This window comes from Erpetoichthys calabaricus, chromosome 3 (genome assembly GCF_900747795.2).
Source record: "Erpetoichthys calabaricus chromosome 3, fErpCal1.3, whole genome shotgun sequence".
NCBI lineage: Eukaryota > Metazoa > Chordata > Cladistia > Polypteriformes > Polypteridae > Erpetoichthys > Erpetoichthys calabaricus.
The window spans coordinates 8892141-8907799 of NC_041396.2; positions in this window are offsets into that span (position 1 = coordinate 8892141).

Below are 15659 nucleotides of genomic sequence, written 5' to 3' on the forward strand. Positions count from 1 at the left end.
GTTTCTTTGGATTAAGAGAAGCTAAATATTTGGGCTACCTGGTGGGTCGTGGTACCGTCAAACCACAGTGTTCCAAAGTTGATGCCATATTAAACTGGCCCCGTCCGAATACCAAGAGACAGGTGCAGGCTTTTCTCGGGTTAGCTGGGTACTACTGCCGGTTTGTACCCCGGTTCTCCGAAAGAGCAGCACTCTTGACAGACCTTACGAAGAAGAGGGCCCCAAACCACGTGGTATGGACAGATAAGACTGCCGCTGCATTTTGTGACCTGAAACAGGCCCTTACGTCAGCACCCATATTGAAAGCACCAAACTTTACACTACCTTTAATACTCCAGACGAACGCTTCGGACACAGGCCTGGGGGCCGTGATGAGCCAAAGCATCAATGGTGTTGAACACCCCATCATGTACCTCAGCCGGAAACTGCTGGATCGGGAGACTAGGTATGCCGCAGTGGAACTGGAGGCTCTTATGATAAAATGGGCGATTACGCAGTTGAGGTACTACCTCTTGGGCCATGAATTTACTCTGGTGACGGACCATGCACCCCTCCAGTGGATGGCCCTTCACAAGGAGTCAAATCCCCGGGTCACTAGGTGGTTTCTTGACCTTCAACCATATAAGTTCTCGCTTGTTCATCGAAAGGATGCTCTCCATACCAATGCGGATGCCTTCTCTCGAGTCCACGACCTCTCGGACAGGTCCTCCCGACCCGATGGGTCTGGGCTAAGGGGTGGGCCTTGTCACACACGTGCGCATGGGAAAGAGCTGAAGGGCCTAGACACTTGTAACTCTACGCCAGGCCAGGGGGCGGCGGAGTGTACTGACTATCGTCCTCAGTCCCTTGTAGACTTGTCCCGGGAAATCACGCCTCTGGATGGCCCCGAGGATGACGTCACTTCTGAACACCAGGATACCACTCCCACTTCCTGCAACGAAGACGTCATTTCCCTTCTGGGCCTTTAAAACTGCCATCTTGCCTCAGTACAGGCAGTTCTGTTTTGGACTCTAAACGATTCACAATGTGTACTTAAAAAGAGCGATTGCAGCCATGCATAATATATGGGTGGCTGCCCCAAACCTTTGTGATGTCTCCGACTCATTCTTGTTACAATAGTAAGAACAAGAGCAGCTCACTTATCAAAATGGAGTTGTGGGGGATTGAACTCGTTACCCTTTGATTACCAGTCAGCAGCTCTTACTGTTACGCCACCAAAGAAGTCGGGTTAAAGACATATCAATGTTGCACCCTAACGTGGGTTTGTTTCTTCAGTTATATTCTTGAATAAAAGCACACTTGTTTTGTTGTACTTGTACCTTTTGTGAAAGTGTTTATTTGAAATTTGGACTTCAGGCTTCACACATTATGTGCTTTATGTTTACATTTTGTCAATTATTACTAAAACATGAAAACGTTTCTGTTTTAACGATGTGTAGATTGTTGTAGACACGGAACACACATGAAATGCATGTGTTCCAAATAACATTAGGAATGTGAGAATAAAGGAAGAGTAATTGAGTGATGCTCACCTCCATGTGGAAAATATGTTCTTTGAGCCAAAGTGGCTGTTATGAGAAAGTGTAGATTAGGAAGATTAGGAAGGTAGATTCTGTTGGGGATGGAGATTGTTATGGGAAAGTCTGTGAGGCAAGGTTATTGCTATGATAGTTATGGGGAAGTCTACAACATGGGGGTGAGTTTTATGAAAAAAGGTATGGAGCGAGGTCATTGTCATGACAAAACCATGAGAAGTGGATGATGAGAAACGATGTGAAGTAGGGGTATTTTGAGATAAGAATTGCAATATGAGGCTCACCCTGAACACGGGATCACTTCACTGAACTGCGAGAGGCTATATGTGCTACAATGGTTTTCTATGCTGTGCAATAAAGTCTATTCTGACTGCCTATCCAGAGACTCTGCGTGTGTTTTATGAAGAAGTTTTCTCCACGACAGGTACTCCATTAACAAATAGAGTGATTGAAGCCACTTGAGCCAGCAGGCCACTTGTTCCTCTGATTCACAAAAAGACAACAACCATTGGAGGATCTCTGTTCACAATGAAGGGCAGACCACAAAGATAGTGCTTGAAACACCTAGTAACTTCTACTACAGCCAAGAATTCCCTTCACATAATGCGGTAATTACGTCCGGGTCAGCTTAGGGTTCGGCTGTAGTACACCACCATGCATTCTATCTCCTGGTGACACTGTGACAGTTCTGCACTTATCCCAACATTTCTAGCATCCATGTCCAGTATAAAAGACAAGCTTGGATCAGGTGGTGCCAGCACAGGGGTTTGGCATAGAGAATTCTTCAGCTGCTGAAATGCCCCTCTTTCTTCTTTTCCCCACTAGAAAGCAGTTCTGTGGCCCTTTAGATGATGAAGGGGAGCTGCTATTGTTGCAAAGACTTCTGATAGTATGAGGCCAGGCCCATGAATTCATGTACTTGCCTCTGTGATTATGGACGGGGGGCAGTCTCAGACTATAGCCACCTGATCTCCCTAAGTACCAATATTCACTTTCGGGTCAAGCGACAAGAACCAGCTTGACCCCACAACCTAGTCTAGTGACTCATCAATTTAGGGCTGGGGATAGGGGTCCTTGCGGGTCACAGCATTGACTCATTGATAATCTACACAAAACCTCCATCTGCCATCAGTTTTAGGAATAAGAACCACGGGAGAGCACCAGGGTGACTCAGAAAGCTCAATAATCACAGCAGACAGAATCTCTTGGGAGATTTTCTCAGCAGTAGCTTGGCGAACCAGAGAATTGTGTCGTGGTCAATGTTTTATGGGAGGAACATCACTCGTATCTATACAATGCTCTACTAAATGAGTCTGATCCATGTCCTCAGGAGAATTGGTGAATCAGTCACTGTATTCCAACAGGAGATCACACAGCTGCTGCTTCTGGCCCGTTGTCAGACCCTCCTGATTTGACAACCAAAGGAACTCCAAAGTGTTGTTCCAAGTGCCGGGAATACTCGTCAGAGGTAGTGCAGGGCTGGAAGCTGCCTGAACTGCCTGATGGCAAGGTTTTTCTGGATACTGCTGTGGTCCTTGCTACACATGCATGGGAACCCCAGGAAATCGCAAGATACCCTGATTAAAATCCAGATGTTCACCGGTCCTCTGCAAAAAGTCCATACCCAGTATGCAAGGGTTATGTATAGAAGCAACCAGAACTTGCTGCCTTCATTGCTTGGATGGCTATAATGACACATAGTCACACCTACTTGAGGAAAACCAAACTGAAAGGTTTATTTTGAATGAACAAAACCGCCCTCCAGATACATCCCAAACCTTTCTGGTTTTTTTTTTGGCCACAGGAAACGCCTGATAAATGCTTTAACCGATCTCGATAGCTCAAAGTTAAAGTGCTAATGAAGAATAAGTAAAATGCTAAAACTTGAGTATTAAGAATAAAATAAATGAGTTGGAATTCTATGTAGCTGCACCTAAGTTTGATGTAATAGGAATAACACAAACCTGGCTAAAAATACAGAGGAGCAGGAGAATAGCAAAGACAAGTAGATATTATTTAGGAAAGACACGGAAAATAGAAAATGTGGGAGAGTCACCATTAATGTAAAGCAGTCATCTACAGTTAGATGGTGAACCACAGCTTAGTGAGATGTTTGGAGTTGACAGGACAGCATTAGGGATCGAAGAATCATAGTGTGTGTTATAGACCCCCTGATGCAGACAATACTTTAAATTTACATGTATTTAATAATATTGGAAAGGTAAGTTTAGAGATAGACATTAGGATTAGTGACTCTAATATAATATATTCCACAGTGTTTTAGCAGAGCAAAAATCTCTCTATTATAAAAGAAAATGTAGAGATGAGACTTTTGGCAAGAGATTTTTTCAGGTCCTGCCCTCCTCTCAACCATTTACGGTTAACGGCCCACGCCCTTGGACCTCTCACCTCTCATTTGTGTGAATACTTTTGTCAGACACCGTTCCTGCTCTCTCATCTCTTATGAATTTTTATGTTTTTGCAATTAAAGAAGACTTATTATGTCCAAATCTTATTGGAGAATTTCATCCTGAAGGATTATCAACAGAAGAAATGAGTACACGGGCAATCCTAGCCCCGAGAAACGATGAAGTCAAATGAATTAACACGAAAATTGTCAATCGTTTACACTGCAAATTGGTTAAATGCGTGTCAATAGACTATGCTGAAACAGTTGGTGGTGATTGTGTGGAAGATGAAAACATCAACTTACAATATCCTGTAAAATATCTACAACCATTAACACTGTCCGGTCTTCCACTGGCCTAATTACTGTTGAAAAGAAGGAAGTATCATAATGTTATTGCATAATTTATGTATGAGTGAGGTGCTATGCAATAGGACAAGATTAGTTGTATTCAAAATTGAACAATTCTGACATGTAAAATTTTAACAGGCGACAAGAAAGGTAATGCAGTACATCTTCAGGGGATAACATTAGACACCAAAGGAGATCTTGATATGCCGTTCGTATTAAAACGTTTTCAGTTTCCTGTTAGAATAGCTTTTGCTATGACAATTAACAAATCACAGGGACAAACATTTGAAAAAGTCGGTTTATTTATTTGAGAGAAAGAAACGATATTCTCTCACGGGCAGTTATACGTTGCATTGTCACGACGTAACTCCAAACACGGAATTAAAATTTAAAGCGATATTGACGAAATGTTAATTCCAAATATTGTTTTTGCTGAAGTTTTACAGTAAAAGTTTAAGTTTTAGTATTTGTAGGTTTATTTCAAAGACAAATAGAACAAAAACATACAACGCAATGAATACCTCTAACGTGAAACATAATTTTCTTTCAATATATTACATTTTAATATTTTTTGCTATGGTCAATTACTCCCTGTAATGTAAAATCGTTAGGTCTATTATGCATATGTAACAATTCCCATGAAAATAACAATCTGTTTAAATTGTGATCCACTTCCCCATACGCGAGCAGCAGAGCCGTGAAATGGCTAGTGTGTAGCACCCACCCGGGGGTTGGCGAGCGAAACAAGCGGGGGGCAGTGCCCCCTAGTACAATTAAATTTAATTTTAGTAGGGCAAACTTTAAACAGATGCAGCAAAGCCTCGATAACATAAATGTAGAAAAGAGTTCAAGTGTGGAGGCAGTCAAGGAGATGTGGGGTAGGTTTAAAAAATGTTTTATGTATAATGGAGGACAAGATCATCTCAAAATTTAGAAGCAGTAAGAAATGAAAGAAAACTCTTAAGTACATAAAAAAGGAGCTAAAAAAGAAGCTGCAAAAGAAAAACAGCTTAATTAAGTATATCAGACTAGTAACTCCAGTACTAACTGTAGATCCTATGAGCACAACAGTTAGAAAGGACATTAGGAAGGCAAAAAGGCAGTTGAAGGGAAACACTTCAGAAAAAGTAAAAGATGGCCCATAGAAATTCTTTCATTATTTGAGTAGTTAACAGAACAGTGAAGGAAGAGGAGAAGAATATTAGGAATGCAAAAGGTGAGCTGGAATATAGAGAAAGTGAAATAGTAAAGGCTTTGATCTTGAACTTTGTTGAAGTTTTTGCATATGGAGAAGTTGATAACCTACTAAAAGTAACAGGGACTACTAAGGAGGTACTTAATGATTTGAAAATTGTAGAGTGAGAAGTGCTGCTAATATTAAATAGGCTGAATGCTAACAAGCCACCAAGACCAGATAAAATTCATGCTCCAGTGTTTAAGGATGTTCATGAGTACATATATAATCCCTTGGTACAATTTTTCTTTTTTAAAAAAAAATTCGTAAAAACTGGAGCAAAAAGTATGCATTGATCAGATTGACTCAAGTAACTATAAGCCAGTAAGCTTACTATGCATCACAGGTGAATTAATGATAGGAATTTTTAAGAAAAGACTGAGCAGCACATGTCTAGAAATACTCAACATTCAGGTGAGGGAGGTTGTGTTTTATTAATATGCCTGAATTGTAAGAGGAAGCTACAAGAGAACACAGTCAGAGAGGTTCATATTATATTGTTTAAACTGATTTTAGTAGGATTTTGAGAAGATACCACATGAAAAGCCAGCGATCAAATTAAAAGAAGTGGAAATTTAGTGTGCAGTTTGTAGATGGGTACAACGTTGGCTCAAAAACAGGAAGTAAAATGTAATGGTGAGGGGAACTTTTTCAGAATTAGATGATGCTAAATGAAGTTTGCAGCAGAGGTCAGTTGCTGAGGCTACTGCTCTTTTTAATATATTTCTAAATCATCTGTATAGGAATAAAAAGCTATTAAAACTTGCAGATGATACCATAGTAGGTGACAGTCAACGTTCAATCAGCTAAATTGTTTCAGAGGGGACTTGGTCAGCATACTGGCTTGGGGAGTCCTGTGGCAGATTTTAACATAAGTAATTGTAACAGATTAAATATAGGAAGCAAAAATGGTAGATTATGTCCTGAGATACCCATCTGGGAATAGTTGTAAGATAACTTTGAGCACACCAGTGTCCTCAGAGTTGGTGAGTCACAAAGAGGATGTGCAGCATAGTTCATTATGGCACTTGTCATCTAACTCCATGGGGTCCAGAGCGCATCCCATAAATGAGCCTGCCCTTTTAATTAGCTTAATGATTTGGTGGGCCTCTCCTGAAGTTATGTTGCCAGCTCAGCACACCACAGCTTTGAAAATCTCACAGTCCATCACAGAGTTATAGAAGATGTGAAGGATGTCACTACCCACATTAGAGTCCGGTGACTTCTGAATTTGAAATGGATCGAACAGATTTAAGAATCGTTATGCTCTGTTCTGTTACTTGTGTAGTTGACGACCAATATTTGGGTAAACTCTTTTCTAGTGTAGAGCATGGAAAAGGAAAAGCAACAAGGCTGAATTAAGACTCCAACAAGCCCCTGGGTGACTTAGCTCCTTCACAGAGAGTTGATCATACTTTTAACAATGCAGCGTGTGGACAGTAGCTTCTTTACTGCTGTATGGTACGTTTCATTCTTGATTTCTCCACACTTGTAGATAATTATCTAATGAAATGGGTGCGGGGATCTCCCGTGATCATTTCAGCTCTCAGATACTTGATTGTTTCATGAAGCAGAAGAGGAGTTGGCTTTCCCACTCGATCATTTCAGCTCACAGAGATTCTGCTGTTGTGACATTGAGAGGAAGGGAGCTGGTTTTATTAAAAAGGCCTCATGCCATCACGCGTCCCTGGGTCTGTACCCTGAATCTGTTGATGGTAGATCCACCCCTGGGAAATGGCAATATATACAGGCAGACAAGTATAATAAGAACAAACAAAGTGTGTTGAGCTGTATGGAAGGAGACGTGGAATATTGGGGCAACATCGAAAAGTGAAGATGGTTTTGGCTGTCGAATGAGCCTTATGGACCTCTGTTTCTTGCTTCTAAGGCCACAAAAAAATCCTTTTAGTGAGTTGCACATTGCTCAAATTGCAAGACTGCATGCAACAGGAATTTGGCAAAACTTTATGTGAAAATTACTGTATATGCTGTCTTTTTTATCCCTAAAGCAGACATACTGAATTTTCCAAGAAGACAGTCAAGATCTTGGTCTGAAAGTGTCTGCTTCTGCTGCTATCATCCTCATCATTAAAGAATGTTTGATATCTCCCTAAAGAATATTAGCACAAGGTGCTTACAGTAGTTCTAAAAAACAGCCATCAAACTTGATAATTCTCAGGAAATTGTCTAAAATCAAAAGAATCCATGAGAGCCATCATGACGGATTGACAAATCGATGTTATCAATCTGGATTGACAATTGAAGACACAAGGAATAGGTATGCATGACTACTTTATTTAATTTGACTACATTGGGTTTTTAGTGATTAAAGTCTTCAGTGGATGCTTGATGTCTCTTCATCTGAGAAGATAAAAGAAACAAAGATGAATGAGAAGATTACAGCAAATGCAACAATTAAACATTCAGTCAAAGGACTGCAGAACATCGAATGGATAAGAAGGACCAGTTGTCAGGAGAGGTGATGAGACTAAGGGGCAAAGATGGGTTATGACACACAAGAGAAGATTTTTAACAAACATAAGTAGAAATTTCTGAAACAATTCACACAAAATAGAATTTGCCGAGAACGTAGGAAGCATAAGGAATTTGACAAACAAGAGGAGACCACTCAGTCCATCAAGCCCATTTATTTAGCTCATCGGTAATTTGCTCCAACTCCGTGTGAAATGGACTCGATTCAGAAAGTATTCAGTCCCCTTCACTATCTGCTCACTTTATTGTGTTGTAGACTTCATTTTCATTGTGTAATTTTGCCACTTTTGCCCATCAGTCTACACTCAGTAACCCAAAATGACAAAGTGAGAACATATTAATTAGAACGGTTTGCCAATTTTAAAACATCTAAACCTTAAATCTCTCATATTTTCCTAGAGTACTCAGACAATTTGCTGTGTCACTTCACATCGTGGTCAAGTTCATCCTGGTTTGCTATAATGATCCTTGAAATGTGTGGAGAACTTGATTGGAGTCCACATGTGGCAAATTGACTGGATTGGACATCATTTAGAAAGGGACACATGTGTCCCTGTGTATAGAAGGTCCCAGAATTCACAATGCATGTCAGGACAAACACCAAGCCTTGAAGTCCAAGGATCTCTCTGTTGAACTCCACAAACAAATTGTGGAGACACATAAGTCAGGGCAAAGTTATCAAACCATTTCTAAAGCTGTGAGTGTTCAAAGTGACCTCATGAAATGTGAAATGCAAGAAATTGGGAACCACAGGACTCTTCCTAAAGCTGCACGTCCAGCTGAACTGATTAACCTGAGGAGAAAGGCCTTACACATCCATGGAAGCAAAATACCAATGGTCGTCTGCTGAGATGTGGGAACCTGTCAGAAGGACCTGTCACCTCGGCAGCCCTTCATCAATCAGACATTTATAGTAGAGATGCATTACTGAAGTCACTCTTGAGTAAAAGGCATATAACAGTTTAAAAGACTTGAGGAGAAACATTCTCTAAACTGATGAGATAAATAAATGAACTCTTTTAACCTGCCTAATTCCATCCCTGTGGTGAAACATGGTGGTGGTATCATTATGCTATGGGGACAGGCAGACAGATTAGAATTGAGGTAAGGATGATTGCAGCCAAATAGAAAGAGGTCCTTGAAGAAAACCTGCTCCAGAATTCATGCCACCGCAGACCTTTCAGCATTACAATGACCTCAGGACACATCTCTGAGTGTTCTTGAGTGACCCATCCAATGCCTAGACTTAAACCTGGCAGAACATGTATGGAGAGATTTGATGACAACAGATGATTCCACCCAGTCTAACCAAGTTGGAAGGGATCTACCAGGATGAATGGGATGAACTGCCCAAATCCAGGTGTGCCAAGCTTGCAACGACTTACCCAAGAAGACTCAAACCTGCCAAAGGGGGCTTCTACAAGGTGCCGAATTGAGGGTTACAATTCTTCTATGAATCAGTTTTTGATTTTGATTACGTTTTCCAAATATTTCGGGAAACTTGCTTCTGTTTTATTATTATAGATTATTGAGTGTAGACTGATGGGCAAAAATGTAATATTTATCCATTCAAAATGAAATCTACAAAATAATAAAATGTGAAGTAAATGAAAGAGTCTGAATACCTTCTGAAGATCATGTACGACACTCAGTTCTCATCTGAAAACAGTTCTTTCATTTTTAGAGTCAAAACTTACTGCCAGTAAGATCGTGAACTAAGAAAAGCAGAACAAATTTGAAGTGTGAACAAATGACTAGCAAAGACAAAGCAAACGCATTTGTGAAACGTGAAACAACAAACTAAAAATATTTAAAGGTGTCATTAGGAAAAAAAGGAAAAGTGAGTTAACCTCCTTGGCATACACCCTGAGAATGACTTTGTCTCAGAATTCTATGTAACTACGCTGTCACACACGTACACATTGGAGGCGGATTAAAGGCTCATCGATCTGCAGGGTGGCACTGTACTAAAGCCTCTTCTTGTCCTTACAGACTGCATCTCTGTTGTTAGTCATTAGCACTAAACATAAGTAATATGATCATTATAATTTATTACTAACCCTCACCTATTCTGTTTCTCTTCTCTGTACTCACATGTGGCACTTGGTGCCACTGCCCACCCGTCAAGTTGTTCTGCCTGCCTAAGGTAAAGTCATCTCTGATGGAGGTTCACAGGAATCGTCAGGTAGAGGGGTCCTTGACCCAGCACTGACTCAGCTGTGGAATGGCCAATAGGGAAAGGCAGCTTGATGGCCGAGGTCTCCAGGACTCTGAACAAATCCAAATCCTATTGTGTGGTATCATCTACTGTTAAATTCTGCTTTGTACTTGTAATATTTCTATTGCACTATAATTGAGGATTACTTGTGTTCTGTTCTGTGTATTGTATTGTATTGACCCCCTTTTATTGACACTCACTGCACGCCCAACCTACCTGGAAAGGGGTCTCTCTTTGAATTGCCTTTCTCAAGGTTTCTTCCATTGTTTTTCCCCTACAAGGGTTATTTTGTTTTGGAGTTTTTCTTCTTAGAGAGTCAGGGATGGGGGGCTGTCAAAGGGCAGGGCCTGTTAAAGCCCATTGTGGCACTTCTTGTGTGATTTTGGGTGATTTAAAAATAAATTGTATTGTATTGTATGACTGAACCGCTGTGACATGCCTGGTGATTCTTGTTTCGTGAACACATCAAGCTGAGGCGTGGTGAAGTAGTGTGGCAAAAAGACAAAATGATTGCAATGAATTGGAAGGACAAATAAGACGTCTGCCTCCCAAGCATTGCTCACAATCAGCAACTGTCAATGTTCATGTTAGGAAAAATGTGGAAGTCACTAAGCCTGGTGCTATGGTAGGTTACAATAGGTAGGCGGCGTTGACCGTGCGTGTCAGGCACTAACATTCTACTGTGTGTAGTTAGGTGAAATAATACTGCAGATAAAAAAAAAGGCTGCTTGGGGTCCGAAGTGGGTAAAAAAAACATTTAATTTCAACAAAAAGAAAGTAAATGAGCAAAACTCAAGCACTTCATCTAGTGATCACTTGTCAATAAATAGTCATTTCAATCGATCGTTTTAGGTGGGTGTAGTACTTGCTTTGGGTAGCGTAGAAGCCTGGTCAACATCTAAACTGATATGCCATCCTTCAGGAGGGTGGTCTCCTTTTATATCGGGTGGCTCAGAACGGGGGGGCTTCTTTCATTTCGGTGCCTTCCAGTGGCAGTTTCTCGAAGGCTGTGAGAGAAGAAGAGAAGTGGCGTGCCCCCTCTCAACCCAGGGTGGTATTACTTACTTTAAGAGAGCCTGGAAGAAGACCCTGTGGTGTGCATGCATGATGCCTGTCATGCAGCGGCAACATAATAAAATATTACAAAAAAATCTTTCAATAGCTGCTTGAGCAGAGTCTCTGTGCATTGGTGACCGTGTCAAGAAATGTCGCACAACGGACATGTGGACACGTGACTTATTTTTCCTACTTTGATTTTGCTAATGTTTTGGAATAGATATGTTTGTCTAACACAAAATAACATTTTTTTTGTTGATGAAGATAAAAATCAAACTTTTTTTCTAAACCTCTACTCTCTGCTCTGCTTTCTGGCCATTTTTGCTGCGCTAAGGAGGCTAACCAAAGTTGACAGGGACACAGACAGAGCAAAAACAACGATAGACTTGAATGGTATCTTACACTCAGTGCCTTACCTGTTCTAATTCGGACACCCTGTAAGAGAAGTAAAGCGTTAAAATGACATACTCTGATAATGAAATGACCAACATTCTACTGAGGAATAAAATAAACAAAAAATAAATCAAACATATCTGACCCAGGAAATTAATCAACCACTGATACTAATAATAATAATAATATTATTAACAGTTTTTTACATCTATATAGTGCGTTCCTCACTACTGAAAGGGCTTTACATACTGAGTAGGGAGCCACTTCAACCACCACCAGTGTACAGCATCCACCTGGATGATGCCTTGGTAGACATTTCTGCTCCAGTATGAACAGCACACATTAGCTGCTTGGTGCTGACAGGGTGAGGGATAGTTAGCCAGTTAGGGGGTGAGCCTGACTAGGCCATGGTAGCTAATTTAGCAAGGACATCGGGATACACCCTACTGTTTATGAAGGATCTTTTAAGAGCTCAGAGAATCTGGACCTCGATTTTACGTCTCATCAGAAGGATGGCAACATTTTTACAGCATTACACAAATCATCGCTACTGTCACTAAATGCAGAAGCTCACAGTTGCGTATTTTCCATAGGCTTACAGAACCTTTTTCAAAGAAAAACTCATATCCTCCATGTGTCCTCATAATTACACACACAGATATTGCATTCTGTCCCTTATTATCTTTTCATTGCACTGTAATTTGCAGTTTTACACATTTTGTGCAGAATAACAAATTGCTTATTTATGCTGTAATAACATTGAATTGAACAGAAAAAAAGCTACCAGGCTAAGGGTGTGCCCGGCTAAAGAAGTTAGTCCAAAAGAAGCAGAAGAAGAAGACTGATGAGTGGAAAGAAAAGAATAAGTTAAAGGGAAGAATCAGAGCACTGAAATTTGGAACAATGACTGGGATGTGGAAGACATTTGCCAGGTTTGATGGTGTGACAAATGGCACACATGGCTCAGGATGGAGCCTGAAGAGGGTGAAACAATCTATCAGGAATACTTGCTTCCCCAATATTCTAGGTGGATGCATCCCAGGGCAACGCTACCTGTACAGACATGCAAGACATGCTGGGAATTGAAGTCTAATTTACTGTCGGTTTGCATGTGGCCGCCAGGGGATGCTGCAATGACACAAGATTCCATTTGACCTGGAAGTGCTTCCAACAAGTTCTGCCCAGGCACCCGAAAGACTCCTGGGCCTAAGATAAAAGGAGGCATCTCATCCAGGTGAGTCAGTGTTGGGTGTGGAGGATGGACAAAGTTCACCTGGGAGGTGTGGAGGAGTAGAAAGAGACAGAAGAAGAAGAACTGTGTTGTGTTGTGACTACAAAAAAAAACTTTTATAAGGTATTTTGTACAAATAAACTTTTTTATTATAAAGGGGTCTTGTGTCTGTGAGGTTGTGTCTGGTATTTGGGGTGCTGCAACACTGCTTAGTGGTCACAATGGAAAGAAGTAAAGTGGGAGAGCTGTGTGTGCAGGAAACAAGATGGAAGGGGAATAAGGCAAGAGAATTGGGAGGAAGCTTTAAATTGTTGTACAGTGGAGCAAATGAACAAGGGAGGATATGGTGCAGGTCTAGTAGTGTCCAAAGAACTAAAAGACTGTATGTTCTTCCAGTATGAAAGAAGAATGTCAGTATGAATAGGAGTTATAGGGTGATGAGTGTCAAGCTGGGCCTTGGTGAGACTGTAGTTTATGCATATGTGCATATGCTCCTCATGGGAGCTGTGAAAAAGAGGAGAAGGACGTTATCTGGGTACAAATGGATGAAGAGCTTAGCACAGTACAGGAGGGAGAAAAGGTGATTGTTAGTGGGGATCAAAATGGGCTTGTGGGAAAGAGTAGAGAGATGATAGAGAGGGGACATGGAGGGTGGAGAGTTGGGGTGATAAATGAGGAAGGGGAGAGGATACTAGATTTTCCCATGGCATTTGATTTGATAATAGTTATGAGTATTTGATAATAGTCAGAGTGATGATTATGAAGCTGAAAACTGGAGGTGTGATGATGATTGTTGTTAGTGCATATGCCCCACAAGTTGGGTGTGTGATGGAGGAGAAAGAAGAGAAAGAAGAGAAATAAGAGTTGGATGAAGTGATGAACAGTGTACCCAAGGGACAGAAAGTGATGATTGGAGCAGATTTCAATGGACATGTTGGTGAAGGTAAGACAGGAGACGAGGAGGTAATGGGTAGGTATGGTGTCAAGGAGAGGATTGAAGAAGGTCAGAAGATAGTAGATTTTTCCAAAAGGATGGACATGGCTGTGGTGAAGACGTATTTTAAGAAGAGGGCGGAACATAGGGTTACGTACAAGAGTGGAAGAAGATGCACACAGGTAGATTACATCCTATGCAGAAGAGTTGATCTGAAGGAGAGAGAAGACTGCAAAGTGGTGGGAGGGGAAAGTGTAGTTAAGAAGCATAGGATGATGATCTGTAGTATGACGTTGGAGATCAAGAAGAGGAGGAGAGTGAGGGCAGAGCCAAGGATTAAATTGTGGAAGTTGAAAAAGGAAGAGTGCAAGGCTGAGTTTAGGGAGGAGGTGAGACAGGCACTGAGTGGTAGTAGAGTTTGCAGACAGTTGGAAAACTACAGTAGATGCAGTAAGGGTGACAGCAAGCAGGGTGCTTGGCGTGACATCTGGACAGAGGAAGGAGAAAAAGGAAACCTGGTGGTGGAATGGGTAAGTACTGGAGAGTATACAGAGGAAGAGGATGGTGAAGAATAAGTGGGATAGTCAGAGAGATGCAGAAAGTAGACAAGAGTACAAAGAGATAAGGCGTGTTATGGTGTATAAAATCTACAAATTATTCTCTATATTTTATTATTATATTTTACTCAATACCAACAAGATGAATTCAGATGTAGGAGACTTGTATAGACATTATAATAAAAAAGGCACATCCTCTTCCCTTACACCTCACTTTTATAACAGTTGTTCACGGCATAGTGCTAAAATGGTTTTATAGCCTGGGAGAGGAAGACTGTGCTGATACCTGAGGCTATTGATTACTTTATGGATGGACATCTGGGACAACAATTTGGTTTACAGCCTGGGAAAGGAGGACATGCCGATATTTAAGGCAATATCAAAAAACTTTATTTTCTGGGAAAAGATACATTAAAGAGTTTGAGCAAAATGTATCCATCATATTGACAGCCAACCAATCATGTGCATGCAGCAATCATGTGTTGTGAAACAACTGCATGACATTTTATAATAAATATGCATCAGTAGAAGAGAAACAGTGATGATGGAAAAGTGACGTCAGAAGAGAAAACAAAGACACATATGACCAGTTTTCATCTGATTGTTAGTTAACATCATTTTCATGGACATCGATTGCTAAATCAAACGCTGCCCTCGAACATTCATCCTTGTCATCTGTAACTTTTTCGTAAGCTTTTTCTAAAGACTATATATATCTAGACTTTTCTATCAGTCCTATTTTCTGGTGGAATGGGGAAGTACAGGAGAGTATACAGAGGAAGCTGATGACAAAGAAGAAGTGGGAAAGTCAGAGAGATGGAGAAAGTAGACAAGAGTACAAGGAGATAAGGCGCAAGGTGAAGAGAGAGGTGGTGAAGGCTAAAGAAAAGGAGTAGGATGAGTTGTATGAGAGGTTGGACACTAAGGAGGGAGAAAAGCACCTGTACCGATTAGCTAGACAGAGGGACCAAGCTGGGAAAGATGTGCAGCAGGTTAGGGTTATAAAGGATAAAGATGGAAACTTACTCACAAGTGAGGAGAGTGTGTTGAGCACATACTTTGAGAGGCTGATGGATGAAGAGAACGAAAGAGAGAAGAGGTTGGATGATGTGGAGATAGTGAATCAGGAAGTGCAATGGATTAGCAAGGAGGAAGTAAGGACAGCTATGAAGAGGATGAAAAATGGAAAGGCTGTTGGTCCAGATGGCATACCTATGGAAGCATGGAGGTGTTTAGGAGAGATGGCAGTG